This window comes from Aedes aegypti, chromosome 2, assembly GCF_002204515.2.
Source record: "Aedes aegypti strain LVP_AGWG chromosome 2, AaegL5.0 Primary Assembly, whole genome shotgun sequence".
Lineage (NCBI taxonomy): Eukaryota > Metazoa > Arthropoda > Insecta > Diptera > Culicidae > Aedes > Aedes aegypti.
In genome coordinates, this window is record NC_035108.1 from 116,148,664 (window position 1) to 116,163,788 (window position 15,125).

The 15,125-nt window shown below is 37.3% G+C and overlaps 1 protein-coding gene across 1 annotated transcript in view; it reads right to left on the bottom strand.

Moving 5' to 3' along the window:
- The window catches only part of LOC5565543 (ankyrin repeat-containing protein kinase A), a 540,177-nt gene that overhangs the window by 207,355 nt on the left and 317,697 nt on the right, over positions 1-15,125 (bottom strand). The gene's annotated exons all lie outside the window — the stretch shown is intronic.

Consider the following 15,125-nt stretch of genomic DNA (forward strand, 5'->3'; position numbering starts at 1 on the left):
AACATAGTGTGTAAAATTATTTGCTGAACAACTAGCTGCTTTTTTATCTTCTAATACAGTATTGGACAAAATATTTGCAACTTTTTCGATTTTCCATACAAAATGACCAACTTTGGTAAGCTATATCTCAGTTATTTATAGACCGATTTGAATTAAATTTTGACAGAACATCAGACATAACTTGAATTTTAACATATATTTTTGAGTAATTTTTCCAATCACAAGTTCAAAAACAGTAACGGTTTGACTAAAGTCAATTTTTTGACGATTTTTTATAAATGACATAACTAAACATATTGAAGGAATACCCAGTCAACAAAAACTCGTATACGATAATATATAAGAGTGCAAAAGCGGAGGCGATATACGTACTCGTGCCATTAGGCTGCATGCTAAATGTACGTATATCACCTCCACATTTGCACCCTTATTTTTTTTTTAAGGCGCTTTGTGCTTGTAGCCACTACTGTGCCGGAATCAGTTGATCTGTAGCTTCTTAACCGATACAGATCTATTTCTAACTTATCTATATATTTACATCTACACTCTCTCCTACTCTTTTACTCTCACACCGAGCAGGTAGGAGAGAGCTCTGCTGTTAGTGAGGCTAGCCGCCTGCGAAGAGGGTCAGTTTGTCTCAGTCACCATCTGATACTGACGGAGGATGGATGTGCTCCCCAAAGCACGGTCCTCCGTGAGGCGTCTTCTGGTGGCTGGACGGGTTTTTTGTTGAGGGGCTGGGAATCGAACCCAAGACCTTCCGCTTATGAAGCGAAAGCGTAACCTCAAGGCTACAGACCCCCCTAACCCTTATATCTTATCACATACGATCGTGTGTTTACTGGGTAGCTTCATGGTATCTTCAGCAAAGTTGTAGATTTCAACGAGGTGAACAAATTTGCTAAAGACAGTTTTTGTGTAGGGCTATTAGATTTTGATATAAATAGTTTTGAATTTTTCGTCGAAAATTACACTTTAGTTATATCTGATGTTCTGTGGAAATTTCATTCAAATCGGACGATAAATAACTGAGATCTAGCTTACCAAAGTTGGTCATTTTGTATGGAAAATCGAAAAAGTTGCAAATGTTTTGTCCAATACTGTATTTGAAAAATATATTTTTGAGCCAAACTCGTGAAATACTCAAAAGGAATCGTACAATTATCTCCCCACTCTCTAACTAGAATATGTCTCAAAATGTTATCCATTCGGGGTAATGGCGTTCGGGGTAGTGACCCATTCGGGGTAGTGGCTTTCGGGGTAATGACCCATTCGGGGTAATGACTTTCGGGGTAACGGCGTTCGGGGTAGTGGCATTCGGGGTAGTGGCGTTCGGGGTAGTGTCATAGAATCACTTTTGCAAGCAAATGAGGTACGAGATTCCTTTCACATTTATTCAGCAACCGACATTTATTTTCAATGGCTTCGCGAACCCCCTGAAAAGTCGTTACGGCCCCCTAGTGGTCTGCGGACCACCGATTGAGAAACCCTGTTCTAGGCATTACGTCATCACTGGGACAGAGCCTGCTTCTTAGCTTAGTGTTCAATGAGCACTTCCACAGATATTAACTGAGAGCTTTCTTTGGGAACATTGGGGAAGTTTGACTTTTGTTTTGCAAATATTTCAGGATCCTAATCATTTTGAAGGATGGCGTCTTCGGCAAAGTTGTTAAGTAAGTTAAGGACTGTCATTGTTCGAGCTAGTTGATTCAAAATTTTGCCACTAGGCGGCGCTTGTGTGCATGAAACTTTTGTTTGCAGATATCTCAGGAGCCTGACCACTTAGAAAGATAGTGTCTTTGGCAAAGCAGTTCAGTAGCTCAAGGATTGTCATTATTTGAGCCAATAAATAGGATATTTTGCCACCAGGCGGTGCTAGTCAGCATAAATTTTTTGTTTTGCGGATACTGCAGGATCTTGACTTTTTAGACAGGCACCTTCAGCAAAGTTGTTACAAAATCTCGAACTTTAAGGATTAAACAAAGAATACATTTGAGCTATCGAACAACTCTGCCGAAGACGACATTTTTCTAAGTGATCAGGCTCCTGATATATTTGTGAAACAAATGTTTTATGCTCACTAGCGCCACCTGGTGGCAAAATTTTGAATCAACTAGCTTGAACAATGATAGTCCATAAGCTATCGAGCAACTTTGCCGAAGACGCCATCTTTCTAAGTGGTCAGGATCCCGAGATCTGCGAAACAAAAGCTTCATGCTCACTAGCGCCGCCTAGTGGCAAAATTCCGAATTTCTTGGCTAAAATAATGATAGCCCTTGAGCTACTAAACAACTTTGCCGAAGACGTCATCTTTCTAAGTGGTCAGACTCCTGGGATATTCGCAAAGCCAAGGGTGTTGTACAAAGTACAACGCGCGACTACTCGCGTTACAAAAATTCGCGCGACGACCGAAAGGTTGATTGCACAGCGTAACCAAGTCAAAAAACTGCCTCTACGAGATAAAAATACCCAAACGGTCATGTAGGATCCAAGAAACATCGAAAATAATTGAATTGTGAAGCAGTGTTTTTCATTATTTTGGACACACCAATACATTTTGGACCCTGAAAGTATATATTTTGGACCCCCGGCATTTTTTATCATTTGACGACAAAGCTCACGACACTGGTTGTATAATATGCTTGCCCAAAGTCTAATCAATCGATTGACAATGGAAAACCGAAGGAACTCTACGCTTTTAGTTCAGAAACTCGAAAAAAGTTTTTGTTTACATTTGAAAAATTTCTGACGGCTTCAATTTCTGTGTGTAACGTGTTGTAACGGTTGCATGGATGAACCGATTAAATTAAACTAATTTCAGATAAAATAAACACATTTTCTATGAAGAAACGGTTGATGCAAGTGCGGAATCGTCCAATCTTTCCAAATGGCATGCGAATTGAGTTAGTCTTTTGACTTAAACTGGGAAATTTCTAGGAAAATGGCCCAGGGGGTCCAAAATATATTGGTTACCCTAATATATGTCCAGGGAAGTCAAGAAAAATTAAATTACGAAAGATCCTGGACCAACTGGGAATCGAACCCAGACACCTTCAGCATGGCTTTACTTTGTGACCGCGGACTCTAACCACTTGGCTAAGACATGGACCCCAAGGCTCGTAAAAGATTTTAAATTTAGCTCTTTTAGAACGACAACTGAAATGATCGGGAAGATACATCAGAACCGTGCTTTTCACTCAAAATATGTATTTTTCACTCACTATCCAAAACATCCCTATGCTCAATATTTTTGCCCAGTTCGTAATACAAGCAGTTGAGTTCGCTAAAACGATCTCCTCAATGCGTTTTGAAATGTTCTCTCAAACCTCTTGCAAATTTCAACAAAACTCTACTTTGAAAGCCCCTTGCAGTTGCTGAACTTGTTCCAAACAAACTGGAAGACGGTAACCTTTTATCAATCCATACATCTTCCCACCCGACTCCAACTAGACAGTCAAGTCGAGTCAGTTACATTACTCGCTGATGGTCGATAGCTAGACATAGAAAGAAGCCCATCACTCAAAGGACGCACCTCCTTCCCACACAGCAACAATGACCATTGATTGAGGCCGCAAGGTGGTTTCGTCGGATTTGCCAATAGCCCTATCGCCAGCCAACCAACAAAAGATCATCCCACTCAGACTTCCCCCTCAATCTGACAAGTCAGTGACTGGCGAAGATTCATTCTGCTGTTTAATGTTTTGTTTGTGCAGAAAAGCCCATTTTACGGTTGTTGGTTTTTGCGATGGGTGCTTCTTTCAATGCGATGATGTCGGATTGTTACTTCATCGCCATCGTGAGTCAACTACCGCCGAGCCGAAAGTCACGATCTTTGGGTTCGATCTTCTCAAGCGTAGACAGACGTAAAATGGAAGGGCCTTGCCGCACAATGGGACCATTTTTTGGAAAAGTACTCAAACTGACTTATGTTCGAAAAAAAAAACCAACAAACAAACTTAGATTATCGATTCATTGTATTCCGATGAAATACGATGAAACTAGGTTTTCACTTTTCAAACATTTACGTTCTTGATTTACAAAACGACATAAGTAAAATTTCCAACTTTCGAAACCTTACATGCAGAGACAAAGCGACGTAAGCTCGAATCAAACAAAACACTACTTGCGTTGGTGTAACACTGATACAAAAACGACGTAAGTAATTGAGCAAACCGGTGTAACGTTTTGTCATTAGGTTTCTGCAGAACAATAATAGAATATCAGAATGTTTAAATCGAGCTCGTTGCATACAAGAGGAATCGAAGCCATATCTCAAATTTTCAAGAGCTCAAATCTAGAGAACCAGAGAGTGATTCGTTGCTGAAAATTTGATCGATTGGCGATTATCAGTGAGTCACGATTCGATCAAGTTTTCATGTTGAGCTGCTATCTGGTTCCCTAGATTTGTGTAAATATTTCATCTTCACCTTCACTTTAAAACAGTTTTAGAAGTAAGGTTTTCCGAAATAGTCCCATTGTGTACCGGTTGTCGACCGACGAGACGTTGACTGACTGACGGTGCATCTGTTGCGATTTTCCCCGACGTTTGCGAATTGGTAGCTCCCAAACGATGGTAAGCTCGAAAAATAGGCGGCACTTATTAAGTCATCACGAGAAGGGTGAATGGTGTCGAAATAGATCGTTACTCGGGTTTATTCTTGGAGAAGATTACAAAAACCTGATGCATGATCATCAAAGTTTTATGGTGTTTTTGAACATTTAATATTTTTAAAAGTCGAGACATGACGATTCAACAATTGTTGTATGGAAAACCCATGATGTAGTAAGTTTACGTCCGTCTCACGATCAAACACAAGCATGCTCTCAAGCCAACGCATGTCATTGTCAATTTCACGGTCAGCTATTGTCATCGCTCATTTGACAATCGTAAATAATTGCATACCCGAACGGTAATGAAATTGTCAATGCTAACCCCCGGATGACAGTGGCAAGTGCTTTTTGAGCCCTAACGCGATGCCATCGTCGTTGGCGTGGGAGTACCGTATCATGATCCCGTCACGCTGCACTGGCCACGATCAGCGGTTCGTCATCATTAGGGTGCACTCAGTTTTTTATATTTTTGAAAAATGTTTTCTAATCAGTAGAGTCCCTCTTAGGGGCGGTCCATTAATTACGTAAGGGTTTATGGGGGGAGGGGGGGCTCTGAGATTTCTTACGCGCCATACAATTTATTTTTAATTTTCATACAAAAAAGGGGAGGGGGGGATGAAAAATCCCGAAAAATGTCTTACGTAATAAATGGACAGCCCCTTAGTCGTAGCGATAAACTAGCAGTTATTCATCAATGAATTTCATGAAATTCAAACCCCGGTGCGAAGAATAATGTTAGGTTAACAATACTTTCGATTTTCCATGGCATAGAGTACCATCGTGACACTAAAAGCTTATAGTTTATAACTACCGTTAAGTCACCAGTCACCGTGCGGGCTCCATTCACCGTGCACATATACAAATTCCTACAAAATATACATACAATTTTCACAAATTATTCTTTTGTCAGCAAAATAAGATAAAACTAATAAAATGAAGTAGTTTTTGTCACAAAGCATTTTGAAAAACCTAGTTTATGTAGTCAAAATCATGTGAATTCTGTTTGACAATGAGATTTTTCAACACTCTTAGTAGAAACGCCAAAAATTACCATTTTTCATTTTAACGTTAGAGCATGACATTTTTCAAAATTGCAACAAGTTTACATTTGTATACCACTAGTTAGATGTATTTCATCGTATGAGCAATGAAATTTTATGCAATTTATAATTTTTCATTGTGTTTCAGTCAAAATCCAAATGCACGGTAAATGGACCCTTTTCAATATGTATGGTTCCCATTACCGTGCATTACTGTAAAAAGCTTGAAATTATTCGGTAATATTAGATTTATTGTTATGTCGTGATTAAAAAACTTCATTTTGAGTGTTTGAGTGAATATGAAATGGTTTGGACAATACAGTCAAACCTCCTATAACGATTTTAATGAAAAATTATTTATTTAGTAAATTTTTAAACGTTTTATGGTTTTTATTATAAATGAAGATTTTAAAATTCTTAAAAATGAGTGCACACTACTAGCAACATAGTTGCTCCATTACCAACGTTTCTTCAAGATACAAAATTAAATCATGTCGAAAACTATATGCACGGTGAATGGTGCACTAGTGTGCACGGTAAATGGTGACATAGCACGGTACGAGGCGACCTTAACATTACATTTTCAAACATATTTTTAGAGTATTTTTTGTTATCCAACACTAGTTTTATATTTTTTCCTGAATTATTATATAATTGCACGCTACGTAGTGGTATTCTAGTACGCATCAAATTATTTGGCAAAGTTATACAATTTATTGAAGTGCAAATTTTTCTTAAATGCACGGTGAATGGTAGCTTGACGGTACTCGGAGTACTGGGAAACATGCTCTTTAGTAGCATGAACATTAGGCTGTCCAATTATTGACAATAGAACATTTCAAAGATATTTAAAATTTACTGTTAATAATGAGTTGGTTTTGATGTTTTCACGGATAAAATCTTGATAAATAATGAAAAAAAGGTTACGTGTTTTCTTATTTACTCAAATGGAAATATCTCAGCTCCCAGACAATGTGTTTTTGATCGTTTTTATTGAAATGTTCGTTTAAAAAAGTTTTGAGATTCTGAAATAAAAAAAAATACATTATCGTTAATTTGATTCGCCTTTGTGATTTGGGCATGCACTCTTAGTGAGTTTGCCAGTAAAATTTTATACTTTGAGAATGAACATTTTTCAAAAATTGACCCGGGTATTCAATTTTAAATGCGGTTCAAAAGGTTCTAGAAAAGAAAACGAAACTTTCTTTAAAGCTTCAACTGCTAGAATGTGTGTGGGGCGAGATGGCAACAGTGTGTTTGTGTCGTCTCAACCAAGTCGTTGCTCACCGATCAATTTCAAAGTGATGGGTGATTTCGCAGCCACAGTTTGATGTTACACATTGTCGACCGTGACAGGTTTTGCTACCAATATTCCATTCCATTCCATATACCCATTGCGTAGTGTAATAGAGCTAGTGTACCGAGACGAAACAAACCAAGATGGCTGGTAGGTATGTTTCTTCACGTTGGAGCGTGTTGAGAGAACCGTTGAGAGGAAATAGAGTAAGTGCGTGTACCGCCACCTTCTACGAGTAGTGAAAAATAGTGAGTTGTAAATTGATTGAAAGCGGATTGAGAGCAGGGCTGGAAAGCGTCAATGATAAAATAGGATGTCGCGCGACTTTTACATAGATGCGTCCCTCGCTGTCATCGGACGGCGAGACAATGACAGAAACTTTTTTACGAATTCTCTTTCATTTTTCCGTCGCTACGGCCTTTGACGGAATCGCAAACTACACTATGCTTAGTTAATTATCTGGTATAATTGTTATTTATACCGCTGGGATCATGGAAGGATATCCACTTAAAGTATCAAGTACATTTACTTCTCGAAATTATTCAAAATGATATAGAAATGTTAATAACAAAACCACATTAAATTTGCTCTCGTGAGAGCCTGTCATTGCGACTTGACGAAGTGAAATATAGTTTCAACTTGCGACAGTGATAAGACTCGTTTCGTCAGTGTCGCAAGCCAGTCATGAAACTTAACAGCCCTGGTTGAGAGGACCGCTGAGATCAGAAAATAGAGTAAGTGCGCGTTGTGAGGACCGCCACCTTTGATGAGTAGTGAAAAACAGCGAGTTGAGTATGGACCAATGCACGAGTTCACTAATTTGACGTTTTAGCGGTGCCGAATTCACTAGTTGCTATGGTCACGTAAATAACACGGCACCGCTCAAACGTCAAATAGTGAACTCGTGCATAGGTCCATACCGCTTATAAATTGATTGATAGCGAGTTGAGAGAACCACTGGGATAAAAAATAGGGTAAGTGCGCGTTGTGAGGACCACCACCTTCCATTTATATTGTAAAGCGAGTTGAAAGGACCGCTTGTGAAGAGATTAAATATAAGCGAATTGAGAGGAGCGCAGAAATCAGTAAATAGGGTAAGTGTGCGTTTTGAGGATCACCACATATGGTGTCTTCGACAAATTTGAACAACTAAATAATACCTATTCGCATAGAACCTTTTCAATTCGGAAAACACTCCCAAGATGGCGCTAGTGAGCTAAAGCTTTATTTGCTTATATCTTAGCCTAGTTATGAGATACATAGATGGTGTCTTCGACAAAGTTGAACAACTAAATAATACCTATTCGCATAGAACATTATAAATTCGGAAAACACTCCCAAGATGGCGCTAGTGAGCCAAAACTTTATTTGCTTATATCTTAGCCCGGTTATGAGATACAAAAATGGTGTCTTCGACAAAGTTGAACAACTAAATAATACCTATTCGCATAGAACCTTATAAATTCGGAAAACACTCCCAAGATGGCGCTAGTGAGCCAAAACTTTATTTGCTTATATCTTAGCCCGGTTATGAGATACAAAAATGGTGTCTTCGACAAAGTTGAACAACTAAATAATACCTATTCGCATAGAACCTTACAAATTTGGAAAACACTCCCAAGATGGCGCTAGTGAGCTAAAGCTTTATTTGCTTATGTCTTAGCCCAGTTATGAGATACAAAAATGGTGTCTTTGACAAAGTTGAACAACTAAATAATACCTATTCGCATAGAACCTTATAAATTCGGAAAACACTCCCAAGATGGCGCTAGTGAGCCAAAACTTTATTTGCTTATATCTTAGTTCAGTTATGAGATACAAAATTGGTGTCTTCGATGAAGGTGATCAACTAAATGAGAACTATTCGCCTAAAACCTTATTTGTACTGGAAACACTCAAAAGATGGCGCTAATGGTCGAACATTTTGATTGTTTATATCTCAGTTCAGTGATGATATACAACGTTGGTGTCTTCGACAAATGTGTTTAACTTTATGAGATCTAGTCACCCGAAAGATTATTAGTTGGGAAAACACTCACTAGATGGCGCTAGTGAGCAGAGATTTTATTTGCTTGTATCTCAGTCCAGTTATTAGATACAAAATTGATGTCTTCGACAAAATTGATCAGCTTAATGAGACATACTAGCCTTAAACCTTTTTAGTTCGTAATACACTCAAAAGATGACGCTAGCGATCGAACATTTGGATTGTTTATATCTCAGTTCAGTGATGAGATACAACATTGGTGTCTTCGACAAATGTGTTCAACTGAATGAGATCTATTCGCCCGAAAACTTATTAGTTCGGAAAACATTCACTAGATTAAGCTACAAAATTGTTGTCTTCGACAATGTTGAACAACTAAATGATACTTAGTCACATAAAACCTTATAACACTCACAAGATGGCGCTAGTGGGCAAAGATTTTATTTGCTAATATCTTAGTCAAGTGATTAGATACAAAGTTTGTATCATGGACAATGTTGAACAACTAAATGAATCCTATTCGCCTAAAACCATATTAATTCGAAAAACACTCACAAGGTGGCGCTAGTGGTCAAATATTTTATTTTTTCTTTATCAATCCAGCGATGAGACTGAAAAAAATCGAACTCTCGAAATTGGTATCTTCGACAAAAGTGTTCAACTAAATGGGATCTATTCGCCCAGAAACATAATAGTTTGGAAAATTCTCCCGAGGTGGCGCTAGTAGACAAACATATTATTTGCTTTTATCTCAATCTAGAGATTGGATACGAAGTTAGCGTTTTTGGCAAAGTTGGAGATCTGAATGAGACCTATTCGCCTGGAAACTTATTACTTCGAAAATCACCTAAATGGCACTACTGGGCACACATTTTATTCACTTATATATCAGTCCACTGATTAAATCCAAAAAAAACTATTCGCCTAAAACCTTCTTAGTTCTGAAGTCATTCTCATGATTGAAGTTCAGTGATGAAAAATTTGGTATCTGGAAAACGATGATCAACTAAAGGAGATATTTTCGCAAAAAAAAAACATATTAGTTGGGAATTGCTATTATGTGCGAAACATCAAGGAAACAACCAATAAGAAATTAGTCTGCCTAGATCAAAACAATGGATACTTACTATCGATTCGAGCAACAATCGCTTATTTCGGATGCAATGCTCCTTACATTTTTAGATGGACCTTGACACCATTTAGATCTTTTGATCTTTTGAAGGGAGTGAAGAACGAAAAAAACAAACAAATTGACTTATCTATCCATGAACTGAACTCCAAGGGTGAAGGGCGGCTGTCAAATGAGAGTAAAATTGAATAGCCGCCAACCTAAGTCCAGAGCCAGTTTTATGACTTAAAGGTGGAAAAGTAAAAATTATTATTCGCAAAATTACAGGTAATAAATGCGCTTGAAAAATATTGTTTCAAGCAGTTATTTATTACGCGCTACTGCAGTGCGTTGTTGCCAATTTAATCAGAAAATTCTACTTAATTCCCAAAATGAATGTTTTCGAGAAAATTGATTACGCCTTCACCATTGTTTGGTCGTAGTTTTGTATGGTTGTTTACTTTTTAACCATAGTCGTATTTCCATAAATTAAACCTTATTTCACCAGAAAATTTCAAGTCTATGGTGAGGATCCAAAAAAATTCTTGAAAGTGTGTCGTCCATATCTAGCTGTTCTATAAGTTTATTTTCGAGATTAATCAAATATATTTTCATGCAGTTCGACCCATTACAATGTAAACAAGTTGGAAAAAACTGCTGGTGAGGGGTAATTCATAAATTACGTCACGTACAGAAGAGGAAGGAGGGAGTTACAATGAAACGTGCCTACTCATATAAAATTGGAATCCATACAAAAAGTGTGATACAGAGGAAAATTGAGGAGGACGAATATGTCAAAACTTTGCGTGACGTAATTAATGGACGTACCCTGATAAAGAAATTGCAACATAAAGAATAAAAATTTCAGAGGCGAAAGGTGCATGCCAGAACTAAATCATTTAGTGACTTCATTTCAATTTTCAGCTCTACCACGTATGTAAGATACAGAAATACATACATTTCCATACATGTACATGTACAATAATGCACACTTAAGCCATTTATACCAAAAACAAAATAAAATCTTACATCAAATATTTTGATTTAGAAAAAAAAACCTACAGATGTTTCAGAATAGTCTTCAAAAAGATTATATAAAACTTGCCAGCTGATAATGGAAACATAACTATCGAAATATTTTTTCTGGTTCAAGTTATTAGTGTACAATGTGACTCTGATCTGACAGTGATCGAAATTTATAATTGGCAATATCAGAATTTCGTTAGTGCTGATCAAAAGTTAGTCCTTCAGTCCAATGACAGTCAAATATTGGACTCCAACTATTACATGCTTTACAGATGTGAATATTTGAAGCCAACATTATTCGGCTGTAACGTTTAAGTTACTGCATCACTGATGCATATAGTCTTATTCACCGATAGAACCGAATCCACTCGGTCCAAGATTTTTGACACTAGAGCTGGCCAGAATACCTGGGGAGCATACTGAAGCGTGCCCGCTCAAATGTCACAATTCTTGGTCCGAGTGAGTTCAGCAAGGAAGGCTCTTTACTGCTACCTCAACGCGTCGCTGGTTCTACAAAGTAAACAACCATACAAAACTACGACCAAACAATGGTGAAGGCGTAATCAATTTTCTCGAAAACATTCATTTTGGGAATTAAGTAGAATTTTCTGATTAAACTGGCAACAACGCACTGCAGTAGCGCGTAGTAAATAACTGCTTGTAAACAATATCTTTCAAGCGTATTTATTACCTGTAATTTTGCGAATAATAATTTTTACTTTTTCACGTTTAAGTCATAAAACTGGTTCTGGACTTAGGCTGGCGCCTATTTAATTTTACTCTCATTTGACAGCCGTCCTTCACCCTTGGAGTTCAGTTCATGGATGGATAAGTCAATTTGTCGGTTTTTTCGTTCTTCACTCCCTCCAAATGATCAAAAGATCTAAATGGTGTTAAGGTTCGTCTAAAAATGTAAGGAGCATTACATCCAAAATAAGCGATTGTTGCTCGAATCGACAGTAAGTATCCATTGTTTTGATCTAGGCAGACCAATTTCTTATTGGTTTTTTCCTTGATGTTTCGCACATAATAGCAATTCTCAGCTAATATGTTTGTTTGTGAAAATATCTCCTTTAGTTGGTCATCGTTTTCGAAGATACCAAATTTTTTATCACTATACTTCAATCATGAGAATGACCTCCGAACTAAGAAGGTTTCAGGCGAATAGTTTTTTTTGAATTTAATCAGTGGACTGATATATAAGCGAATAAAATGTGTGCCCAGTAGTGCCATTTAGGTGATTTCCGAAGTAATAAGTTTCCAGGCGAATAGGTCTCATTCAGTTCTCCAACTTTGTCAAAAACACTAACTTCATATCCAATCTCTAGATTGAGATAAAAGCAAATAATATGTTTGTCTACTAGCGCCACCTTGGGAGAATTTTCCAAACTACTATGTTTCTGGGCGAATAGATCCCATTTAGTTGAACACTTTTGTCGAAGATACCAATTTCGAGAGTTCGATTTTTTTCAGTCTCATCGCTGGACTGATATAAAAAAATAAAATATTTGACCCCTAGCGCCACCTTGTGAGTGTTTCCGAACTAATATGGTTTTAGACGAATAGGATTCATTTAGTTGTTCAACATTGTCCATGACACAAACTTTGTATCTAATCACTTAACTGAGATATTAGCAAATAAAATCTTTGCTGACTAGCGCCATCTTGTGAGTGTTATAAGGTTTTATGTGACTAAGTATCATTTAGTTGTTCAACATTGTCGAAGACAACAATTTTGTACCTCATAACAGAACTTAGATACAATAAAATACAATATTTGTCCACTAGCGCAATCTAGTGAATGTTTTCCGAACTAATAAGTTTTCGGGCGAATAGATCTCATTCAGTTGAACACATTTGTCGAAGACACCAATGTTGTGTCTCATCACTGAACTGAGATATAAACAATCAAAATGTTCGATCGCTAACGTCATCTTTTGAGTGTATTTCGAACTAAAAAGGTTTTAGGCGAATATGTCTTATTTAGTTGATCAACTTTGTCGAAGACATCAATTTTGTATCTAATAACTGGACTAAGATACAAGCAAATAAAATCTCTGCTCACTAGCGCCATATAGTGAGTGTTTTCCCAACTAATAAGTTTTCGGGTGACTAGATCTCATTCAGTTAAACACATTTGTCGAAGACCACAACGTTGTATATCATCACTGAACTAAGATATAAACAATCAAAATGTTGACCATTAGCGCCATCTTTTGAGTGTTTTACGAACAAATAAGGTTTTAGGCGAAAAGTTCTCATTTAGTTGATCAACTTTATCGAAGACACCAATTTTGTATCTAATAACTGAACTAAGATATAAGCAAATAAAGTTTTGGCTCACTAGCGCCATCTTGGGAGTGTTTTCCGAATTTGTAAGGTTCTATGCGAATAGGTATTATTTAGTTGTTCAACTTTGTCGAAGACATCATTTTTGTATCTCATAACCGGGCTAAGATATAAGCAAATAAAGTTTTAGCTCACTAGCGCCATCTTGGGAGTGTTTTCCGAATTTGTAAGGTTCTATGCGAATAGGTATTATTTAGTTGTTCAACTATGTCGAAGACACCATTTTTGTATCTCCTAACCGGGCTAAGATATAAGCAAATAAAGTTTTAGCTCACTAGCGCCATCTTGAGAGTGTTTTCCGAATTTATAAGGTTCTATGCGAATAGGTATTATTTAGTTGTTCAACTTTGTCGAAGACACCATTTTTGTCTCTCATAACTGGGCTAAGATATAAGCAAATAAAGTTTTGGCTCACTAGCGCCAGCTTGGGAGTGTTTTCCGAATTTGTAAGGTTCTATGCGAATAGGTATTATTTAGTTGTTCAACTTTGTCGAAGACACCATTTTTGTATCTCATAACTGGGCTAAGATATAAGCAAATAAAGTTTTGGCTCACTAGCGCCAGCTTGGGAGTGTTTTCCGAATTTGTAAGGTTCTATGCGAATAGGTATTATTTAGTTGTTCAACTTTGTCGAAGACACCATTTTTGTATCTAATAACTGAACTAAGATATAAGCAAATAAAGTTTTGGCTCACTAGCGCCATCTTGGGAGTGTTTTCCGAATTTGTAAGGTTCTATGCGAATAGGTATTATTTAGTTGTTCAACTTTGTCGAAGACATCATTTTTGTATCTCCTAACCGGGCTAAGATATAAGCAAATAAAGTTTTAGCTCACTAGCGCCATCTTGGGAGTGTTTTCCGAATTTATAAGGTTCTATGCGAATAGGTATTATTTAGTTGTTCAACTGTGTCGAAGACACCAATTTTGTATCTCATCGCTGGACTGAGATATAAACGAAGCAAATATATGTACGCTGGAAAGTTGGTTCATATGTTGCTTATAAATGCGACATTTGTTGGCGTCTGTGCGCCACCTGGTGAGTTAATTCTGAATTAAAATAGTTACCAAGTGGAAATCAGCAGTCCTGTGATCAACTTTGCAGAAGACAGTTTTCTCCTAAACCTCTTTATTTTCAAGATATTTGCACTACAAGTACTGTCCTATTTATAGGACGCTGGGCGTTCGGGGCTTCTGTCCTATTTTTAGGACGCTGGGCGGATATGGGTTAATATTGAACACGAAACGTCTTCTGAAACAGAAAATCGATATTTCCAGTACATTTGACAGAATTAGTTTAAAATAGCTCATTTTTTTAATTCAATCAATAAAATCCGTATTCAGATCAAAATCGAATGAAACGTCATTATTTCGATGCCTATTTGAAGTTAAATATCTTACGCAAGCTCGAGGTGGTTTTTGAATCTATTCGGGAGCTTATAAATGTCAAAAAAGGCGATATTCATAACAAGTTTGATGGTCTTATGGGCTGATTCGCAGAGTAACTAAACAATATTTTTTCTTATCTTGGCGCAAAAAAGCGCAAGTGAAGCCATAATATATCGAATACTATGGAACATTTGCCAAACATTGAGGGGTAAATGATCATTTTAGAGCGTTTCCCAGATAACTTGCACTACCTTTGAAAAAATGCCTTATATTTGAAGGAGCTCCGTGTTATACACTTCTTGACATTCTCAAATGGTAAG